This window comes from Muscardinus avellanarius (assembly GCF_963383645.1).
Source record: "Muscardinus avellanarius genome assembly, chromosome: 2".
NCBI lineage: Eukaryota > Metazoa > Chordata > Mammalia > Rodentia > Gliridae > Muscardinus > Muscardinus avellanarius.
The window spans coordinates 198,496,839-198,518,315 of record NC_137787.1 but is presented as its reverse complement, the minus strand read 5'-3'; positions in this window follow the sequence as shown (position 1 = coordinate 198,518,315).

Sequence of the window (21,477 nt, the reverse complement as noted above, 5' to 3'; positions counted from 1 at the left end):
TTTGTTAACAACCAATAGATGAAACGTGGCATATTCCTCTCCATATATTTTGTCTTTTCTGAACAGAAAGATCAGTTATGTTTAATTCACAAATATAAAACTCTAGTGATTCTAGCTGACAGGAAAGATAAATGGATACTTTCTGGAAAGGTATCATGAAGAAACATAATAAAAAAGAAAGGCTAGACAAGACTTCCAGGAAGATCCCCGGAGCCCAGGCTGACAGCATCCATCTGATATTTGGCACATAACTTGGAAGGTCCGTTTGTACGTGAGGGCATTTCTTTCGATTTCCATTCATATTTAAGAGCCCCTATATTTTAATGCATGTGAAAGAAGGGATAGTGAAGGCTAATAGAGACAAAGTAAGGGAATGGAATGAACGTTTTAAGGGTGGAGAAGTGAACTATAAAAGGATAGATGCCTGCAGAGTCTTGAAGGGCCCCCTGTTGGCCATGTCAACAGCTTTTCACTGTGATTTGAAATCCCACCTGCATCTGCCTGGAGGCTCAGCTTCTACCTGGAGGTGACGTTCCCCTTGGTACCTTAGGAGGGCTGCCTTGTCTGTAGTGTATGAACGTTGAATATGAAGAAAACAGTTCCCAATTAAATGCAACTTTACCTTGTCCCCGGAAAATAAAAGTTAAAAATAGAAATTTAAACATTTTATAATATATTTACATTTACAGAACCATTGCAAAGAAAGTACCAGGAATTTCCATGTATTACACAGCCAGTTTCAACCATTGTTATCATCTTCATTAGTATGATGCATTTGTCACAATTAAGGAATCGATATTGACACCTGATTGTAATTAACAATTGATTCTTAAACTTAATTACTTTACTCTGATATTGAGATTGTTACTTTGAAATACATTTTACACAGTCCATTAAATATTGACTGAACTCTTCTTCAAAACATGGCTCATAGCCCTGAAAAAGAACGGAATGTAGTAACAGTCAGAGAAAGATTGACAGAATTCCCTTGTCCGGGAGGCACAAAGCTGTCCCTTGTCCTCAGAAGTGGAGAATCCAGCTGCTCCAGGGATCCTGCCGAAACCCCTCAATGAAGAGGACTTGAATACAGATAGAAAAAAGCCACTGGGTGTTCCAGTTGGGCCCTCTGCCAACAAGACAAGGAATCCCTCCTCCTGCCCTCTGTCCTGCCTGGCCTTGGGCATCACCCACCCCCAGCTCTGAGCCTTGCACCCCATAAGCTAAGACAAAGCTTCACTGAACGCAGTCCACAGTTCACCAATGGACCTTCCAGTCTTTGTTGTGTTTTAGTACCACCTTTACCCTCAGGGATGGAATTCAAGCCCAGCTGCCAAACTTCTAACTTCAAAGCTCAAGTCCTTAACCATTGTGGCATCTTTCTTACTTATTAGATAAATGAGTGGGTACATAAAACAGCCATTCCTCACCACTAAAAATTCAAATTTTTACCTCACATTATTTTTCAAACTTGCTCTTACTGTTACATAGAAAGTCATTTAAAATTAACAGAATAGTTTAATACGATGTATTCACTCCTGAGAAAGGAACTCAGTAATAGGGAGGAAAAAAAAGTGAGGGCAAATTAGAATCACAAGACAAAGGAAAAAATGCAAATAAGAACAAAGCTCATTGAGTCTAAATGGGCACACACATGTAGAAAAGGATTATCTTCTTCTCTTCCCAATGAGGCCCTAACAGATGTTCTGACGAGCATGTGTCCATTCGGCTTAGATGCTTATGGTGGATAAATGAGGGGAAAACAAATACAGGTATGAGACCTGTCCACTAAGGACGGACGGTTTGTGTTTTTAATGTTTAAATGTTCTCTTCACAAGGCAAATTTTGAACACAAAGGAGCAAAGTACATGATGAAGCAAAGTGCCCCATCTAAATGAATCATCGTTTTATGTAAATGAAAGGTCTCCTATGAGTTTACTTACCCATTCTGTGGTGCTTCATCCAACTTGTGTCAGAGAAGACTAGGATTTTCATACTTTGCAACACACTCCTTGATAGCACTGTTTTCTAAGGATGAAGGGTTGCAGAAATTTATTTCAGGCCAGGCATGGTGGCACATGTTTGTAATCCCAGCATTTGGAAGGCTAGACTGGAGGATCACAGTTCACGGACAGCCTCAGCTACTTAGTGAGGCCCTTTGCAACTCAGTGAGATCCTTTCTAAAAATTAAAAAAAGACTAAAAATCAGGCTGGAGGTATAGCTCGGAGGTACAGGTGACTCTGGGTTCAAACCCCAGTGCCATGCAAAAAAAATTATTTCAACACAGCTGGTATCACAGCTGGATCCAGGTCTTCTTGGCCCTAAAATGTATATACTTTAGACACTCAACTTTAAGAAAAAAGAAAAATGCCCCTCAGAACTAGAAATAAAAATAGAGGTAAGAGACATGAAGGAAATGTGTGTGTGTGTGTGTGTGTGTGTGTGTATACTTACAGCTCAAACACAGTAACCTTTGCCTCATTCATACATTCTTGAGATTATGCTATAGTCTAATGAAGAACTTTTAATATAGTTCTCATATTTAGGGTTTAGTAGTAAAGGCAGCAGCCAGATTTTCAGGTAAATGGCACTTTCACCTAATTTAATCTGCAACCTGGGCTTCTTTGGACACCTACCACTCAGTCTTAATAACCTGAATTGTGTCCTAATGTCATAGGTGGGATGTGCAACCTGCCTGCTATGTGACTTGTCATTTCTGACTTTTCATTGTGTGAAATACCATCAAGTAAAGCAAAATCCTACTGCCAGGAGGCGGGAAGGGCACCGAGTGGTGTGTGCACGTATGCCATTGTCAACACAACTTGCATTGTGATGTGAGACTATAATGCACCAATAAAAGCAGAAAAATAATTCTGCTGCTAGTGATATGAGTTATATAATGATTGTTAGACATTTTCAGTGGTTTATACTGTTTAATTTCAATAACTAAAAAATGTATCTTTGTAGTTTTGGATAATAGTTGAGATTTATTTCATTGTGTTTGCTCCATTTAAAAAAATTTAACTTCATTGCTTTTTGGTATTTTCTTCATCCTTTGAAATAAGCAGACCTTAATTTTATGAATATAAAATGTATTTTATTATTGAAGTTAGAGTGAAATGTAAGACAAATGTCAAAATCAATTAACCCTAAATAAATGAAGGATAATTATTTTAGTGAATGGTACAAAAAGAATATATGGTTGAATGGACAGTGCGTTAGTATCTCTCCAGAAAAGATAATTGCATGTTATGTCTTCTGCTTAAGCAAAATCTTGGTCATGTGCATAAACACATCTCACATCCTTGTTGTAAAAACCTACGACTGTCTTTTTTCCTGCTTCTTTGCAATAAAAAGTGAATTTGTCCCTTTACTGCTGAAACATCATGATTTAGGAAGGGGGGATTAAATCAGGATCCATTATACTTTTATCTCAAATCCTTTCACACAGCTACATCCTCCCACAGAAAAGACTTCCAATCAATAATGCGAGCTTCAAAATGTCATTGTTTATACCATATAACCTCAGCTTTATCTTTAGCAATCTGTTCCATGAGTTTCTAGCTTGTACTGTAGTTCAGTTTATAGAAAGGTTGTTTTTTATATCCAATGTATCCTAGTAAATGAACAACTGTCAAGAAGACATTTGAGTTAATCTACAAACCATGGATGTCTATGTCATAGCTATACTTCTTAAAAGCCCCAAAGCCACTGATGTCGGTATCTTTGGTAAAAGGAACCTGATGCCAACTATAAGACGAGTAAATAAGGGCCACTTGTTTTAAGAATAAAGACAACAGATTAGAAGATTTTTAAAAAGTTTTACTGGTTATTAAATTAAGTATTAAAATACAAAATGAAGTTTGAAAATAGGATGTATGTGATTAAAGAAAAAGTGTGAGGCACCATTGGTGGTATTCTCTCTGTTTGTCAAAAGTGTTGTGAACTATTAAATCATCTCAGAGCTTCTCAAGAAAATATTAGAATAGAGGAATTACACCTAGGGGTAAAACTTGACAATGTCACTCTATACTCTTTCACAAGATAAAATATAATACATAACCAAAAATTAAATGGAAAGAATGAGAACATGTTAGTTTCTGCATTATAGAAACTACTCTTCAAGAATGACAAGAAAATGAATAGAAAACTGGGTAATGATCTAAATCTACAGGGTCCACTGAGACAAATGGTTGCAATGTGCAGCCACTTAAAGATTCAACCGGGCATGGTGGCGTACACTATAATCCTATTACATGGGGAGGGGGCGAGACAGGAGGGTCACAGTTTCAAGGCCAGCCTCAGCAACTTTGTAAGGTCCTCCAATTTAGTGAAGCCGTGTTTCAAAATAAAAAATTAAATAGAGTTGGAGGTGTATCTTAGAGACAGAACACTCCTGGGTCCAATTGCCAGAACATAAATAAATAAATAAATAAATAAATATCTCAAACTAGGCAAAATTTCACAGTAAGCCTCTCAGTCACAGCTGAATATATTTCAAGAGAGTATTTCTATTTACAGGAGATGAAATACAAATGTTCCATAAGTGAAATTTAAAAAAGATGCCTCAATTTATTAATTCACTATAGTCTGGGAAAATTATTACAGTCACGAAGAATACTGCCTTACAATCACTGCACTGGCAAAACTTGAAAAGAATAGGAGGTTTTCTTGGTCTATTTTATGGTTTACATATCAGATGTCCCCTGGAAAAGCTCATGTATTGGCAAAAATATTCATAGGTGGGATAATTGAATTGTGGGGGCTCTCACATCATCAGTGCATCATCCATTGATGGATTATGGGCTTCTTGGGTGGTATGGGAGACTGGTGGGTGTGACTTGAGAAGGAAGGTCTCTGAGGTCGGTTTCTTTCTCTTTCTCTCTCCCTCCCTCCCTCCCTCCCTCCCTCCCTCTCTCTCTCTCTCTCTCTCTCTCTCTCTCTCTCTCTCTCTCTCTCTCTCTCTCTCTCTCTCTCTCCCCTTTTGTTGCCCTGAGCTCTGCAGACATGATTTGGCCTAAAATAGACTGAAGCCTCCAGAGCTATAAGTAAACAAATCTTCCTCTCTATAAGTTGCGATCGTCAGGTATTTGGTTGGCAGCAGTAAGAATGCTGACTGAATGTCTGGGATTAATGTATCCTCAATGTCACCATAGAACTTTGAGTCATTAGACTATGTTTAAAACGCCAAACAATAATCTTTACGTATTATAGTATTTTACAACATGTATATACATATATCCATTAAATGTAAATTTTTGATGGCAATGTCATTCCTGAGAACCTCTTCCATAAAAATAAAAGTCCAAATACAAAATGATCTGTATGTGGATGTTTATTAAAGTCAGAAAGGAAGAAATAAAGAAAGAAAAGGAGAAATATTTGGAAGGAGGAGAGATAATAAGGAAAAAAGAAACTCCTCAAATAACAAAAGATTTACTTATCAAGAGAAGTCAAATATATTGGGAATAGTCTTCATTGCACTCACATTTTGGGATATGCTGCAGCCACTTAAAGCAGTTGGTTTAAATGTTATAACCTGAAGTGATGTCAAAGTGATGGCTTTGAGGAAAAATGTAAAGATTCAAAAAATGTGCAGGCTGTGAACTCATGTCTTGCAAATCGAAATAACAACTATATAAACGTACTTCTGCTTACACATACACAAATATATGCATCCATATGTGTATGCAAACTGCATACATTCATAGAAATGATTATCTAATATGAAAGATATGAAGTGTACATATCAGATTGTTAATTTTGCTAATGTGCTTTGGAGGCAAAGATGAAGATAAGCTGATGAGTGCTAGGGACTGTTAATCATAAGGCACTTAAAAAGTGAAGTGGCTTGATTATTTATCATGTATAATTACTTATACCTGTGGATAAGTGCAAAAATATTAAAATAATTAAATAGAAAATTTGCACTTTCTAAGTTCAAGGGAACTTTAAATTATCCGGGTTCAATTTTCTTTAACCAAAAATTTATTGCACATTTCTATTTCAAAACACCCAAATATGAGTTTTACTGCAGATTAATTTATTTCAAATTTATGTATAAGTTGTTTTTTCTTATTATCTTAAAATGTTACCCAAAAATCTCAGAAAAGCATAGTTTTATTTAAGCAACATGATTAGGAATTAAAATACTGTGGTGAAATTATCTGATAGGATGTGATGGGGTTGGAATGAGAGCCACATGTATAGCCTTAAATTTTCTGAAAGCTTTATTATTTATTTATTTATTTATTTTTGGTGGTACTGGGGTTCCTGGAAACCCTTCTACCTCCAGGATACACTCCCACGGGCTACACTCCCAGACCTACTTTTTAACTTTTTTATGTGGAAACAGGGTCTCTTAAGCCAGAGTGGCTGGCTCTGAACCAGCGCGATCCTCCTGACTCCGCCTCCCAAGCACGGGGATTACAAAAGTGCACCACCACGCCCGGCTGAAAGCTATATTTAAAAAAATAAAATGAATAAGTGAAATTAATTTCACTAATATCTTATTTAACCCAGAACACTCCAACATTAGTATATGAAATATCATAGTTATTTAAATATTCTACTTTTTATACTAAGCTTTTGCAAACTAATGTTTATTTCATTTTTTCATTGAAATGGACCAGGCCTATTTATTGTGCTTGCCAGCTAATTTATTGAACAGAATATTACTAGACCATTGACAAAATGGGTGTGATAATTTCAAACAGATATGGTAGTAAAAATATCGCTCATGAAATGCAGAGTAGTACAGAATCATCTAACCTTGTTTTCTCTTCACAGACATACTACCTATAAGTGATATCTCACATCTCACAAATTTGTGTCTCACAAATGATCATTTTGCAAAGATTAATGAGAACATTTTCACTTAGTGTCAGTCCAAGTTGTGTTTCGCTAAGATGAGACAGATAGTTAGAAGTGGGGTGATGTGGAGAAATGGGTGTGGAATGTACACCTAGGTGCTGCTTTTAGACTGAATTTTCATCTTCAAGTAATCATTACAAACATCTGTAGAAACTTTCCTTTCTTAAAAGGTGAGATTTGTGCCCATCTGTGCCCACGCCAGTGTGGTAGATTTGTACCCATGGTCCCTTTTGCAAACATGTTCCCTTGGCGATTCTGAGCTAGCCACCCAATGAACTGATGAACCCTCTTCTCCAGCCCTGCTTCTATCTTTGTCCTGCAGGCATCTCATGGCCAAAGTTGTGAAAAAACCGTTGTGCTTTAGAGTTCATCCTGCTTTGGGTATATTTTTTTATTTATCTCATTCTTATTTTCACTTCACCTTTCATGTGAACTTTCCTAGCTTAAGATTGACCCACAGCAGAATCTCAACACAAATAATTCAGTGGAGAAATATTAACGTGTTTTTGCAATATGTCTTTCCTAATGCTTCACATTAAACATAGTAGCCCCAGGCGGTTCATTTGCCTACAGAGACGATTAGTCATATTACAGAAGGAATACAAATGGAGCGTTGCTGCTGTGCAGAGTAGAATCTACCACAAAGCCATCAGCTGGGCAAGAAGCCCGTTCAACCTGTGAAGAGTCACTGCCATTTTCTCTTGTCTTTCCATCAGTCTCAGGCAGCAATGACCAAGACTGGTGATGTACACCCTTCCAACTTCCCATGTTGTGGAGGGGTAGGCTCTTCTGTCTGGGACAGTAAGGAGTAGAAGCTATGGAGAAGCCATGTAGAGGAATCAGCGTGGGAGGAGGTAGAATGAGGCAGTTCAATATTCCAGTATGCAGAGAAGAAGACAGTTGCTTGACAATTGACAACCAGCATTACGAGCTTTCTTTTAGATTTCTGATTAGCAGCTTTCTCTGAGACTACCATGTACCAATCTGGGGAACAGTCCTGGCAGAGTGTGGGCAGAGTTGAGATAAGACTCCCCATCCGCCCTTATGCCTAGTCAGCTGGAGCCAGGTGGTCTAGGGAGGGATGGAGACTGTGCTGCATGAGTTGGGACAGAATGAGTGCTAGCCAGAGCTTGGAAGAACTCGTTGCCCCCATAAGAGGTGAGGAGAAGAGAGCCCCACCTGGAGCAGGCTGCAAACAAAAAGCAGGCAGCTGAGAAGTTGTATGAACCATGAGTGAAGGCACTCACGCTGCCTGAGCTCACCTGTGGGAGGGTCAGGGGAGGCTTTAATCCTAACAAAAGGAGGCTCTGTGGAAGGTCATATGTAGTGTCGGCCACCCGCTTACATTCTTACAACCAGCCTCCATTGATGGGAGAAGATCAGGGGACCATAGATGCTCATTCAGTCATGACTGAATATGGTTTCTATCAAATTTGATATTTAATTAATTTTTTGTTCATTCAAAAAAGGCCAGGTTACTTAAATAAAATTTTAATTGTTTTTCCATCCCATTTGTAATGAGAGTCAATTTTTGATCCTAACAAAGAGTTAAAAGAATGAGTGACTTAAACAAAAAAGATCATATGAATACGTGAGCTATGCTGAAGGAAACACACAAACTGCATACATATATTTGTTCTAATATTATAAGGAAAAACTTAAGTGAACAGGTAAAAAACAACTATGAGTTAAGAGTGAGTAGCAAGAGCTAAAGTACAGTACAATTATGTAAAATAAAGTGTGGTAATTTCTGTAGGACATTGTAACTAATTATGGAAACCAGGAAGTAATGCAATAGAGAGCTGATTCTGTTTGGAAGCACATCAATCTGATGCCTCCTGAGCAGCTCAGTTCCTGGGCAGAAAAACTCTCAAAGCACCTGCCTGGAATATCACATCCTCTGTTCCACATTCAGTCTGTAGTTTGACAGCCTGCTTCTACTCCTCTTTCCTAAGTTTAAGGTTATTGTTGCCAAAGGAGAAAAGATTACTTTTATTACTTTTTTCTAAGCTGCAATAATGGTATTTTCACTAACATCTGTTTCTAATCAATAGAGACATCATTGTCTTGTATTTCTTTAACAGAACATGAAACCAAATGATGGAAAAAGTTAAGAAATAGCTTTCATTTTTCAAGGGTTAATCTTGGGTTGTTAGAATTAATTTCTCTCTTATAGATTTTATATTCTCTCTTATAGATTTTATATTTATATTAATTTCTCTCTTATAGATTTTATATGGTTTATATAAATATAAACCATATATTTATATTATTTTATATTTCTTCATTGGCATATAGAAATTCATTCTATTAATACTTTTTACTTATTTAGAATGTTCTTTATGTTTGAGTAGAATTCCAATGTGTACATATCCCACAGTTTTGTAATCCATTCATCTGTCGATGGACATCTTGGCTGGTTCCATAGTTTGGCGATGGTGAATTGTGCAGCTATGAACATAGATATACATGGATTATTTTGGTATTTTGGTTTCCATTCTTTTGGGTAGATACCCAGAAAAGATATTACTGGATCATATGGCAGGTTCATTCCCATTTTTCCGAGGATCTTCTTTCATACTGTTTTCCAAAGTGGTTGCACTAATTTGCGATCCCACTAACAATGTTTTAGAGTTTCCACTTCTCCCATCTCCCACTTCTCCATACCCTCTCCAGCATTTGTTGTTGTTTGTATTTTGAATAATTGCATTACATCATTTACAGGGAAATGGATGGAATGGAAGAACATTATGCTAAGTGAGATTAGTCAGTCACAAAAAATAAGAAATTGGATGCTCTCCCTAATATTTAAAAGGTGGGGAGAAAATGGGTCATAAGAGGAACTCCAGACAAAGAAATAGATACTATAGATGAGCAAATAATATGACCTAACTGAGAGTATGGGAGGGAGAAAGAGGGAAATTCTCTAATGTTCATGATGTGTATTAACAAACATCAAAGTCAATCAATCACTAAGACAAACGCGAGGAGGGAGGGGGAGGGAATGGGGTGGGAATTCGTTAAGGGCTAACTGGGTGTTGTGTGCATGTATGCCTCCACCATCTTGTACTATGTTAAGATGTATGACTACAATACACCAATAAAAATTTAAAATAGAATGTTCTTTATGTTCATTAATACTGCACTTGATAGAGTTCCTGGACCTATGTTACATGATGAATAGATTAAAGGGTGCTTAATTCTGTTTACGAAATGCAACAGGAATGGTATTTGCAATTTCCATAATTTTTGTTGGTAATAGGACTTCAGAAGTGTATTTATTTGTAACTGATTATTGGAATTCCAAATATATTCCACAAAGAAAAAAAGAAAAATGCAATATAACTCCATGTTCTCAGTACCTACCTTCCATAAAGATCAGTTCATGGCCACTGTGATTGCATCTACATTTCATCTACTTCCTCCCAGATAATATTGAGGGAAATCCCAGAGCTCATTTAATTGGATCCAATTAGCGTCGCTCCCAATTTGATCTTGGTGGGGGTAGCTAATTGCAGAAGACTCAGCATTCACAACCACAACTGTTAACCAGGACTGTTAATTTCTATGATGAGAAGAGAAAGACTTCAAAATCTACTTGAGAATAGTCCTCATTCTCTGTGGCTTGAAAGTAGGTTAAGAAGTATCTTACTTCGTCTCTGTGGACTACATTACAGAAAATTTTCCTGTTTAGAACAATCAAGTATCTGGTGAAACATTCCAAGAACAGTTTTTTTTTTTTTTTTTTTTTTCCCAGAGCATGGCTAAGCATCAAGAAAAGTAAAGAAATTTTCAGGGGTTGTACTCAGGACAAGTGTGAATTTAGTAAAGAAAGCAAACATAGTCGTGTGGTTGTGCACGCTTGTAATCCCCGCACTTGGGAGGCGAGACAGGAGGATCACGCAGGTTCGAAGCTAGCCGCGCTGGCTTAAGAGACCCTGTTTCCAAATAAAAATATAAAATAGGTCTGGGAGTGTAGCCCAGAGGTAGAAGGGCTTCCAGGAACCCCAGTGCCACCAAAAACAAGCAAACAACAACAAAAAAAACCCTTAGAAATAAAAATATGGAAAATTGAAATAAAAACAGTGAATATTTTAAAGAGCATTCCAGTTATTTAAAAAGAGAAAATTTAAAAAGAAAACATATGAGTAAGCCATGCAGCATTCAGAGCAGAACAAAAACATAAAAATATAAGAGAAATTTTAGAGATATATAGGAAAATACTGAAATCATAATATTCATCAAGCCAATTTTGAGGCCAGGGCATGGAGAAGTGAGGGAAAACTTGTGCAGAGGATACTAGTTGAGATTTTCTCAAACTGGTTAATGATAACGGATGACTTTCCTTTGCTTCTATAAGACCGTTCTTATTTACAAAATAACACAGTTAACTGAACACAGTGCAAACTCAGTATCTTGAGTTCAGGAGCCCAAAGTGTGAGGGTGGTAGGTTCTCTGCACTGCGGTCGGGCTATGTAGCAGGACCCCCTTCCTGTGTCTCTAGGGGAGAGCCACTTTCTCTTTGTTTTCCAACTTCTAGGTGCTGCCCACCCTCCTGAGCTCCCGTGTCTCTCTCTTCAACACCTGTGGCACAGCATCTTCAAATTCTTTTTGATTCTGCCCTGGACTCAAAATTAAAAAAAATTAAAAGATTTTGAAAATGGTTTAATTTTAATAATATAAAATATGCAAAGAAGGATGATACATTATTTCACACACCCGCCAGATTAGTATATTATCAGAAGACTTTCATAACCAAGTGTTTGTGGGGAGATGAAAATAAATAGAACTCTTTCTCTCTTTGTGAAATTTTAAATTTGTCCATCTACTTTGTACATTATTTGGCATTAATTAAAGTTGTCCACGCCCTTCTATGACCAGGCAATTCAATCAAATATATATATATATATTTACCAAAAGGTGATTATAGATCTGTATAAAATAAAATACACTGGAATGTTCTCAGAAGCATAGTTCACAATAAAAAGAGTAAGTGAATGATGAAAATATTCAAGAATAGATAAAGTGTAGCTTCAACCAATGGAAAACCATATGGCAGCGGACAAGGGAATAGCCCCACATCACTTAACAGCAGATCGAGGCAGACAAAATATAAATTCAGGGTTGAATACTCAGAAGAAAAAGCAGTAAAAGCAATGACTGAAGGGAAACTGGGGGTATTGGTAACATCTGAGTGAAAGAAGAGCCATGTAATTTCAGAGAAAACCTCGGGAGGCTTCAAAAACAGTAGTAATGAACAACAAATGTAGTGCTTTTACTGGTGCAACATATTTGTTCAGATGAAATTCAAAGTGATACTAACATCCGTGCACAGAGGACTTGCTGCATTTTCTTCCATGTACGCACCCTCATTCCTCTTCCTCTTCTGCACATACATGAGTGAAACTGGTAGCCAAACCCTGTATGGATGGGAATCGTATTTGAACTGTTCCCTCCTCAGGCCTCAGTCTTCTCCTCACTACACCACCCTAGTCCCTTTCCATTATTTTGACGTTTTCTCTTGTCATTTGACCCAAGTGACTTACTTCGTTTTTGTTGTTGTTGTTGTTGTTCTAACTTCCATATATCCGAGAAAACACATGTCTCCTGAGATTCCAAGACTGGCTGATCTCACTCAACAAAATATTCTGCAGTCCATTTATTTTTCTACAAGTGTCATAATTCTATTCTTTATGACTAAATGAAATTCCATTGTGAATATAAACATATTTCACTATCCGATCATGTCGATGAACATCTAGGTCTGCTCTATAATTTAGATATTGTGAGTTGTGCTGCTAAAAATATGGATATACTTTAAAGTCATTCTGACTTCAGTTACTTTAGAAAGAAACCAAGGAGCAGTAGAGCTGGGTCCTATGGTGGTTTCATTTCTATTCCTTTGAGAAACTTTCATGCTGACCTCCAAAGTTGTTGTACTAATTTATAACCCAATCTCAGTATAAGAGTTCCTGTTTCCCCACATCCACACCAGCATTTATTAGCTTGTGTTCTTGGTAATTGCAATTCTTGTTGGAGTTAGATGTAATCTCAGGGTAGTTTTAATTTGCATTTCCTTGATTGCTAACAGTGTTGGACACTTTTCATATACTTTAAACTGAATGTTAGGTTTAAATATATTACTTAAGATTCTCTGTGTGTATAGTTATGTTGTGTGCATGTCATATGCATTTGGCACATATATGTACGGCATTTTGTAAAAATATATACTTTATGACATTGAAAAATAAAAACATCAAGATTATAGGTTTTATATGATTACAAATCTGAGTTTAAGCTTAATTCTGCACATTCTAGGTATGTGATCTCGAGCATTTATTAATCATTGTGAGCCTATTTAAAAATAACTCCAAATGGGAAGGATATTTAATTCAAAACATAAGAAATATATATACTCAGTAGGTAAATATACATTTTGTTTTTTTCTCCATTCTCATCCACTCTGTCAATAAACCCTAGGGGAAAGTTTAGTGAATGAGAAATAGTCATGCGTTTTTTCTTTTGTAATACTCCCATTTTCTTAAAAATATTTAACATAGAAAAAGTTAGGCTTGCCGGGCATGGTGGTGCACGCTTGTAATCCCCGCGCTTGGGAGGCAGAGACAGGAGGATCGCGCTGGTTTGGAGCCAGTCTCGCTGTCTTAAGAGACCCTGTTTCCACATAAAGTTTAAAAAAAAAAATAGGTGTGGGAGTGTAGCCCGGAGGTAGAAGGACTTCCAGGAACCCCAGTACCACCAAAAAAAAAAAAAAAAAAAAAAAAGAAACAAAAGAAAAGAAAAAGTTAGTCTTGCCACACACTGATAAAAACCTGGCAGGGTTAACTTCCTGCCTGGTGCTCAGGTTTGCCAAGAGCTCTGCACAGCTGACTCGGGGGCGGGGCGGCTCCGCAGAGCAGGCACTGGCTCCAGACACCACTTCCAAAATAGTCCTCCCCAAAACTGTGTAACCAAACTGTTGTTTCCTTTGCAGTAATCTAAGCTTTGTTATTGCTGCTATTGTGAAGGGAATTTAATTTTGATGGAAATTTCCTCTTTTGAGCAATTTGTGTTATAGTGGACCCTAAATTAAGACCTTAGAAGATGTCTTTTTGAGTCCAAACTACTCTTGTTAATATCATCAGCACATATCTACAGCAATCTGTTCCTTGAATGCTGGAAATAAAATTAAATAGTTCTCTGTACCGCCTCTGCCAAAGAAACTTCAAAAATTAGATCCTGTTCACTTACAGAATTTAAAGATAATATTTCTTCATAGATTTAGCATATTTAAGTGGGACAAACACTTGAGGCCTTCTATGATTCATTAGATATTGAACATATCCTTTCATAATAAAGTGAATTTTCCATAATTTTTGTGATTTTTTTCCATTCCCCTTCTAAACTCTTACATTAGGTACCTCAGGATACACATATTTGCATTTCCCAAAGCTCTATGTTCTTTGTAAACTAACAGCATAACAGCAGGTGATAGCATTCTGCCTTGCCCTTTGGCCCAAGACCCACACCACACTGTTTGAATGTGTCCCTGCCCTCTGTGCAGGGCTAACACAGTTTATGAATTTCTGTGTGCTCAATAGGCTGTGTGCTCCTCATTTGCTTTTAAATTGTGTGCTCTCCTGTAATACTGTCTTAGATACTCAGAGTCACATGTGTGTGCATGCACGTGCTCAGTCATAGAAATCAGCCAGCAGCAATCGTATTCTTCCTTGATATATAAGCATTTTTATTTTATAGACACAGCTTTGATAAAATTGTCTTTCAGTGACTCTACTTTATGAAATCTCACTGGGAACCACTCTAAAACCAGTAATAGATTGGTTTCAAATTCATCACTAAGAAAGCAGGAAATGACTATTTATCAAACACCTAAGTTGAGTGGAAATAGATTGTTTGATTATGTGTTCATGAAATTACTCACCTTCATAGGGTCATAGGGTCACTGATAAATCTTAGATTGTTATGTCGCAACTTTTCAACATATATTTGATGCAAATCACTTAATATTAGTCTGCCATTTCTCACTAAATATTCTTCTCATCCGGTATCTTGAGCTCAACCTATTTTAGTGTATCAAGGATACACTACACTATCTGGGAACGATGTAGAGACGTATCATGTCCACTCAGAAAAACATACAAATGAACTTAATAATTTTCCTAAACTAGCTTTGTGCTAGGGTACCTATTTCAGTGCAATGTATTAATGTGGTTATTTAAAGTCAATTAGGTTTTGGTAAGAAAGAGAATTGGCTTAGTTCCTTAAAATACCCAGATTGGGAGTTGTGTCAGCACTCCTAATATTGTAAGAAAAAGCACTTCTATAAGCATAGAATTCTAAGTGAATTACATAACATTATAATAATACTTCTAATGTTACAACAAAAATAAAAACCACTCTATGTATCAGAGAATATGATTCCCCTTCCTCAAGAATAATACAAAAGAAACAACAAATGAAGCAAATATTTATAAAATGTGTAGTCAGAAAAGCTTCAAACACAGCTATTTCAGTCATGGGATACACAGATATTTCATCAGTGAAAGTTTGATAAAAGTTTAATGGGGATTAGGAGACTCAACAAAACAGAGACTATGGAGCTATATCTTTACTGTTTATTTATCATGTGCCCTCGCCTTGTACCGTAGAAACCTAACACTTGTGGTGTTGTTTCACAGCTAGTGATGAAACTGAGTTCTCTGTGGGTGATTACACTAACGCATTGGGGCAGCTGCTTCGGATGAAAGCAAGACCTGTCCCTCTGACCTTCTTTGAGCTTTTTGCTACGAAGCTTATTCCTTCATCACAGATAGTTGGCAGTATGTTATGGCACTGCACAAGGCTCTGTGTAAGTCACTAGACGTTGCTTAAGGCATAAGTATTGTAAGTAGGAAGTTAACTCTACCTAAGCGTACAGGTTTATTCCAATGGGGACAAATTGCTGCCTCCTCAATATGAAAAGGTCCCGAATCATCAACCTGCTAAGAGGTGAGTGGCCAGCTCTTCTGGGCATTGTATGATATCAGGGATTTAGGATTCGTCCTTGCTGTGGGCCTGGGGAGCCTTGGATGGCAGTAATCTTCAGAGTAGCCGTGCAGGGAGGCGGTAAGTCTGTGTTGGGATTGCTGAGAGACCTTGTTCTGCCACTAGAGACCCATTGATATTTGACCTGTTGAGGAAGTGTAATGGGGCTGTAGGTAGAGCTGGCTGACAGGCCCCAGGTACCCTTAACCACGCGGTACTAAACTAGAAATGAGTGAACAAGAAAAAGTGATAAGAAAATAAGAGGGACTAAAGTTAAACTTTAGTGAATTTTGTAGTTAATTACCTCTATTTTCTAATAGAGAATGGGTGGAAGTGGTAAATCCAAAATTTAGATTTGTGTATGTGTGTGTGTGCATATGTGTGTTTGTGTGTGCATGTGTGCACATGCTCGCATGGTATTGGGGATTCAATCCAGGGACCCAGGGGCATCCTACCTTTGTGCTATACTACCAGCCCTATTTTATGTTTTATTTCAAAACTGAGTTCACTAGGTTGTTCACTAAATTCCTTTTCTTTTCTTTTACCAGAAACAAACCTTAAATTTTAAAGTGCACTCTCAGCATTTATGATGAACTTTATTTTTTACTTTAATTCATGACTATGATCAATTTTATTAATACATTTCTTTAAAAATTCTAATTTTATTAATACATTTCTTTAAAAATTCTTTCATTCTTGGATTCACACCAATTTAATTAAATTTTGTTATTCTTTTAAGGTGCTTAGGAATCTGTGTGTTAATAGTTGGGATTTTGCTTAGTATTTATAAAGAAATTGGTCTGAACGTATCTTTTTGAGCTAATCTTTCTCATTTTTATTATTTTATTTTTCAATGAATAAGTTATTGGCTTTCATTCTCTTTTATAATTTGCAATGGCATAATTTCCATTGAAACAATATTTTTTCTGAAGATGTAGGATGTACCTTGAAACTATCTAGATCTGATATTCTAGGTGAAGAAGCCATTAAGAACCCCTCCTATTTTTCTATGAAAATCGACATGTTTCAGTTGTCTAACTCATCTGAAAGCAGGTTTGGTAAACTATATTCCTGAAGAAACTCTCAAGATCTCATGACTGTTAAGATGTTGCTTGTAAGTAGGCTGCCTAAGCAATGTGGCTTCCGTGGGCCTTTTAACATCCTATTCAGGATAAAGTGATGATGGTGGGAATTGCCTTGTCCCTGACTGTGGATGGAAAGTATTAAGTATGTAAACATTAAGACAGATGTTTTTGGAGCATTTTTATAGGTAATTTCTATCAAAGACAAGTATCAAGACCGAGTATAAAAAGCACCACAGTACACCTTTCTTTTCACACTAGTTCATTAGTCCACTCTCTGGAACATAGCTGAACATGCTCTAAAGAATGTTGCTTTGGATACTGCTATTTCTAGAAACTGGCTATTCTTCCGTAAGACATACATTGCTTTGCTTGAAAGCAAGTAAAAACAGATGGGACTATGACGTTATTAATATTAGAAGCAGTTCACACTGTACAACATTCAAGTGTGGCGTGCCGGTCTTGATCCCTGCTTTATGACACCCCTTTGGTCAGATTCCATGTGCTCTCATCTACTCTTACAGGTAAAACAAGTCAATGCTATTTCTGAAGGTCACACACAGAGTCACAGCATGTGATCTTAAAATTTCAACAAAAATCCTATATCCAGAATCAACTATGTATGAAACTATTTGTAAGACCTGGTACAAAATGGACACATGGGGGTGGGAGGGCTTTATGGGAAGCACTGGCACCAAGCACGGTGCACTTCCAAGTGCAGGACCCTGGTCAGCTGCCCAGGCTGTGTGCCCACAATGCCAGTGCTGATTGCCCTACAAGACTCTTCTATAAGTCCAAGATTTGAGGAAGTTGGAGCCTCAAGAAACCTTAGAGATTTTATCTTAATTCACAGGCATTTGAAATAAAGAGAGTATCTTAGGTCAGAGTTTCGAAGAATCTTGCTTTGGTGTCTGAGGCAGGGGTGGGCTGGGAAGGCAGCTAGTGACAGTCCTAAGCCTTCCGGGATCGAGTTCTAAGCTGGAGCCTGCCATGTTGCATTTGTTTTTGCAGGTGTGCTTTCCCTCCATCTGCAGTGCATTGCTGATGACGTGTGCGTGCCCCTGGGGAGGAGGGCTGAGCAGTCACTATACCCGATGCTGCGTCCACTCGGAAAATGTTTATGTTCTCTTCCTCACTTGAGTTGTTTATACATTCTTGATAACCGATTTCCTTTCATACCATATGGCTCTTGGTTTTGACACTAGCTCTCATTTTAAAACTTGCCACATAGCTCCTTTGAGGGGGAGGTAGCATAATAACATCAGCTCTGCCCTCCCTGAAGGATCTCCAGCAGTGTCAATAGACAAAAGAAGTTCATGAAAAAGGGCAGCTGTGAGGACTTCAAGGTTGCCTTAGTCAAAATTCTTACTGCTAAATTCCCAAAAGATTGTCCATATACTTCAGAAGGAGGAAGAGTTACTGCTCACAGCTTTCTTGGAGATTTCGGGCTCAGTCCATGTGAGTCCCGGGCCTACAGATCTCAAGGCATGGTGGAAACAGAAAGAGGGAAAGCAAAAGGGCTCTGCTCCTCACATCATGGAGGCTGAAGCCAGTGACAGCAAGTGAGCAAGGGGCGTCAAAGACAAGCACAGTCCCCAAGATCACACCCTGGGCACCCACCGTCTACACCCTCCCTGCCTAGGTGACCGCCCAGGAAGCCCATCAGAGTAGACTTAAGCACCGATGAGATGACAACCTTCAGAACTTAGTTACATCAACCCTAAACATGGATACATGAGTTCTTCAAGGGAAATTCTACTGTAGGCACCATAATAAAGCGCAAGCTTCACAGGAGTGCTTCTTCTATAAGTCCTACACGTGCTGCAGAATGGGAACTGCTGCAAAGATAGCAACACTAGTGGTTTGTTTCAGCAATGGTGGCTGGCCCCAAGAAGCTTATTACAAGGAATATGGTGGTTTTTTTTTTAATTAGTAGGCTATTTTTCTCTTGTTGTTAAATAGGTTATACTTTGTTTACTATGTAGAACAATTGCATAAATGTTTATCACATAATGTCTAAGTTTGCAATAAAAACAAACCACTGAGGAAAACTCACTACAAACCCTTTGTTTAGCAGCTCTAAGCCCTGTGCACCAGCTAACCCTCACTTCTCCTCTAAGTGGTTTGAGCACAGTTTGTCTTTGATGAGTAACTCTCATTCAGGTTCTGAAATCATTTAAAATCACTAAACACATAAAACTACCTATGAGGGGGGGGGAACTAGCAATCATTCTTCTATTGAAAAAGATGAAGAAATTGTGGTATAAACCCATTAAACCCTCTCTCCAAATTTAAAATCAAGAACCGGTATCCTAAAGAACCACACATGTCTTCTTTTAATCTTCCAGCAAAAAAAATCTATAATATTTCAACATTTTTACCTGTTTAGTTTTTGCATTGCTGTCACAATTACATTGTCTGAACATTCTCTTATATGTGAAAATGGCAACCTGCTGTGGTAGCATTATCCACTGTTGCAAACTCAACTTGCATGAAGTAATAAAAATGTACATATTCTTTTTAAAAACAGAGGCACCATTTTTAGCTAAGGTTTGTATCAAATTGGTACGAGCACACATATTTCATGTGCCTGTAGACGATGGGACTTGTGAGTTCTTAAAGTCTAATAAGATCTGGGTTTGTGGTGCACATTTGTAATCCTAATAGTTGGGAGGCTGAGACAGGAGGATTACAGGTTCGAAACCAGCCTCAGTAAATAGATTATCATCAACCTAGTGAGACCCTGTTTTAAAATAAATATAGAAATGGAAGTGTAGCTCAGAGGTAGAATGCCCCTCATTTCAATCCCCAGTGTCAAAAATACACACAAAAAAGTCTTTATAGAAAAATCTGTTTCTTTTTTACAGATAGAAAAAGAGAGGCCTCTAACATGAGGTAGTTTCCTCAAGGGTGTACAATTCAGCTAGCTACATAGCAAGACCCTGTTTTGGAAAAATAAAAAGTTTGGCTGGGAGACAGAGGGGTGTAGCTGGGAGGTAGAATGCCCCTGAGTACAATCCCAAGTACCAAAGGGGAAAAAACGTATAAAATTAGTATCAGGGAAAGCACAGAGTTTTGACTTTAGTGCCATCTAGGACAAGGTGTCTTTGTGATAAAATTCAAAGGACAGTAAGTCTCAGTAGCAGTTTGGATTACCCACAGATTTATTGGGGCTCATATTAGTATGACCTAATCCTTGGATTGCTTTAGCCATAATACAGATAGAGCCTCAACCATCTTGCATACTATGTTCTATCTGAGAAGTAAATAATAACACAAAAAGGATATAGCACACAAATCTCTAAAGATGATGTTAAATTCTGGTTCATTGAAATGTAAATGTTTTGCTTTACTTTTGGTTGTTTTCTGGCATTTTGAAGTTTCCAGCTGCCATTGGTCAGAATTCCATGGGGCCAGAGGAATGCTTTCAGAGTTCGGCAGAGCTTCTCCCTGCAGGAAGGCGGGGAGGTGGCCAGGTCTCTGTGCGGGGAGCAGGGGGAGCAGAGGGCTGTCCCAGGTGAGTGACAGTCATTGAGGCGGCAGCTGGACTTCAGTTGCCCTGAGTGTTGCCTTTATTCCTGGATCTTAACAGACGTTACTCAATTCTTGAAAACACGAGTGTAAGTTGATTTTGCACAGGGAAATAGTAAAGGAGCCTGGATATTTATGTCTGTTCACACAAGGCTGAATTAAGACATGGCAGTCAGGTACAGGGGTGGAGCTCAGACCAAGAATTCAGAGCAAACTCTGGGCAGGAGCTGATGTCACCAGACCTGGGAGCATGGGCACACACGCTTGTCTCCCTTAGGGCCTAGACTGCCTCAAATTGGACCTGGGTTTTACTAAGATCAAGAAAGAGGAAGACTGGAAGGCGTAGTAGAGAGACCAGAAACTGGCTCTGGAGGTGCTATCCTGGTCTTTGGAATCTTATCCTCATTTTAGAGAAAGATGAAAAAATGACATGAGGTTTGTGTCATGGAGATGTGCAGTTCAGGAGGGCCATCTTAGACAGAGGGCCAGATGTGAACTACTAAAGAAGTCAAAGGGAGGAAGGGTTGAAGGAGATAAGAAAAGAAGGGAAGGAAAGGGAAAAGCAGAGAGGAGGGCAGAAAGGGTTCCAATGGTTCATTTTGTGAGTGAGGAAATGGGAGTGATTGGGGGTAGGCAACCCGCTCGGTCTCAGAACTACTGTGAGGGAAACTAAGACTGGAAGTGAAGACTTCTACATTAAAAAATCACTAAACTTTGCTGAGAGAAACAAAGGAATCATAGAGAAACAAATTGACATTGCTTCTTTGTGGACTGACTCATTAAGAAGGAATTTCTTGCCAGGCACGGCGGCTCATGCTCATAATCCTAGTACTTGGGAGTCTTAGACAGGAGGACTACAGGTCTGTGACCAGCCTCAGCTACATAGTGAGGCCCTGTTTCAAAAGAAAGAATAAAAAAATAAGGCTGGAAGCATAGCTCAGAGGTAAAATG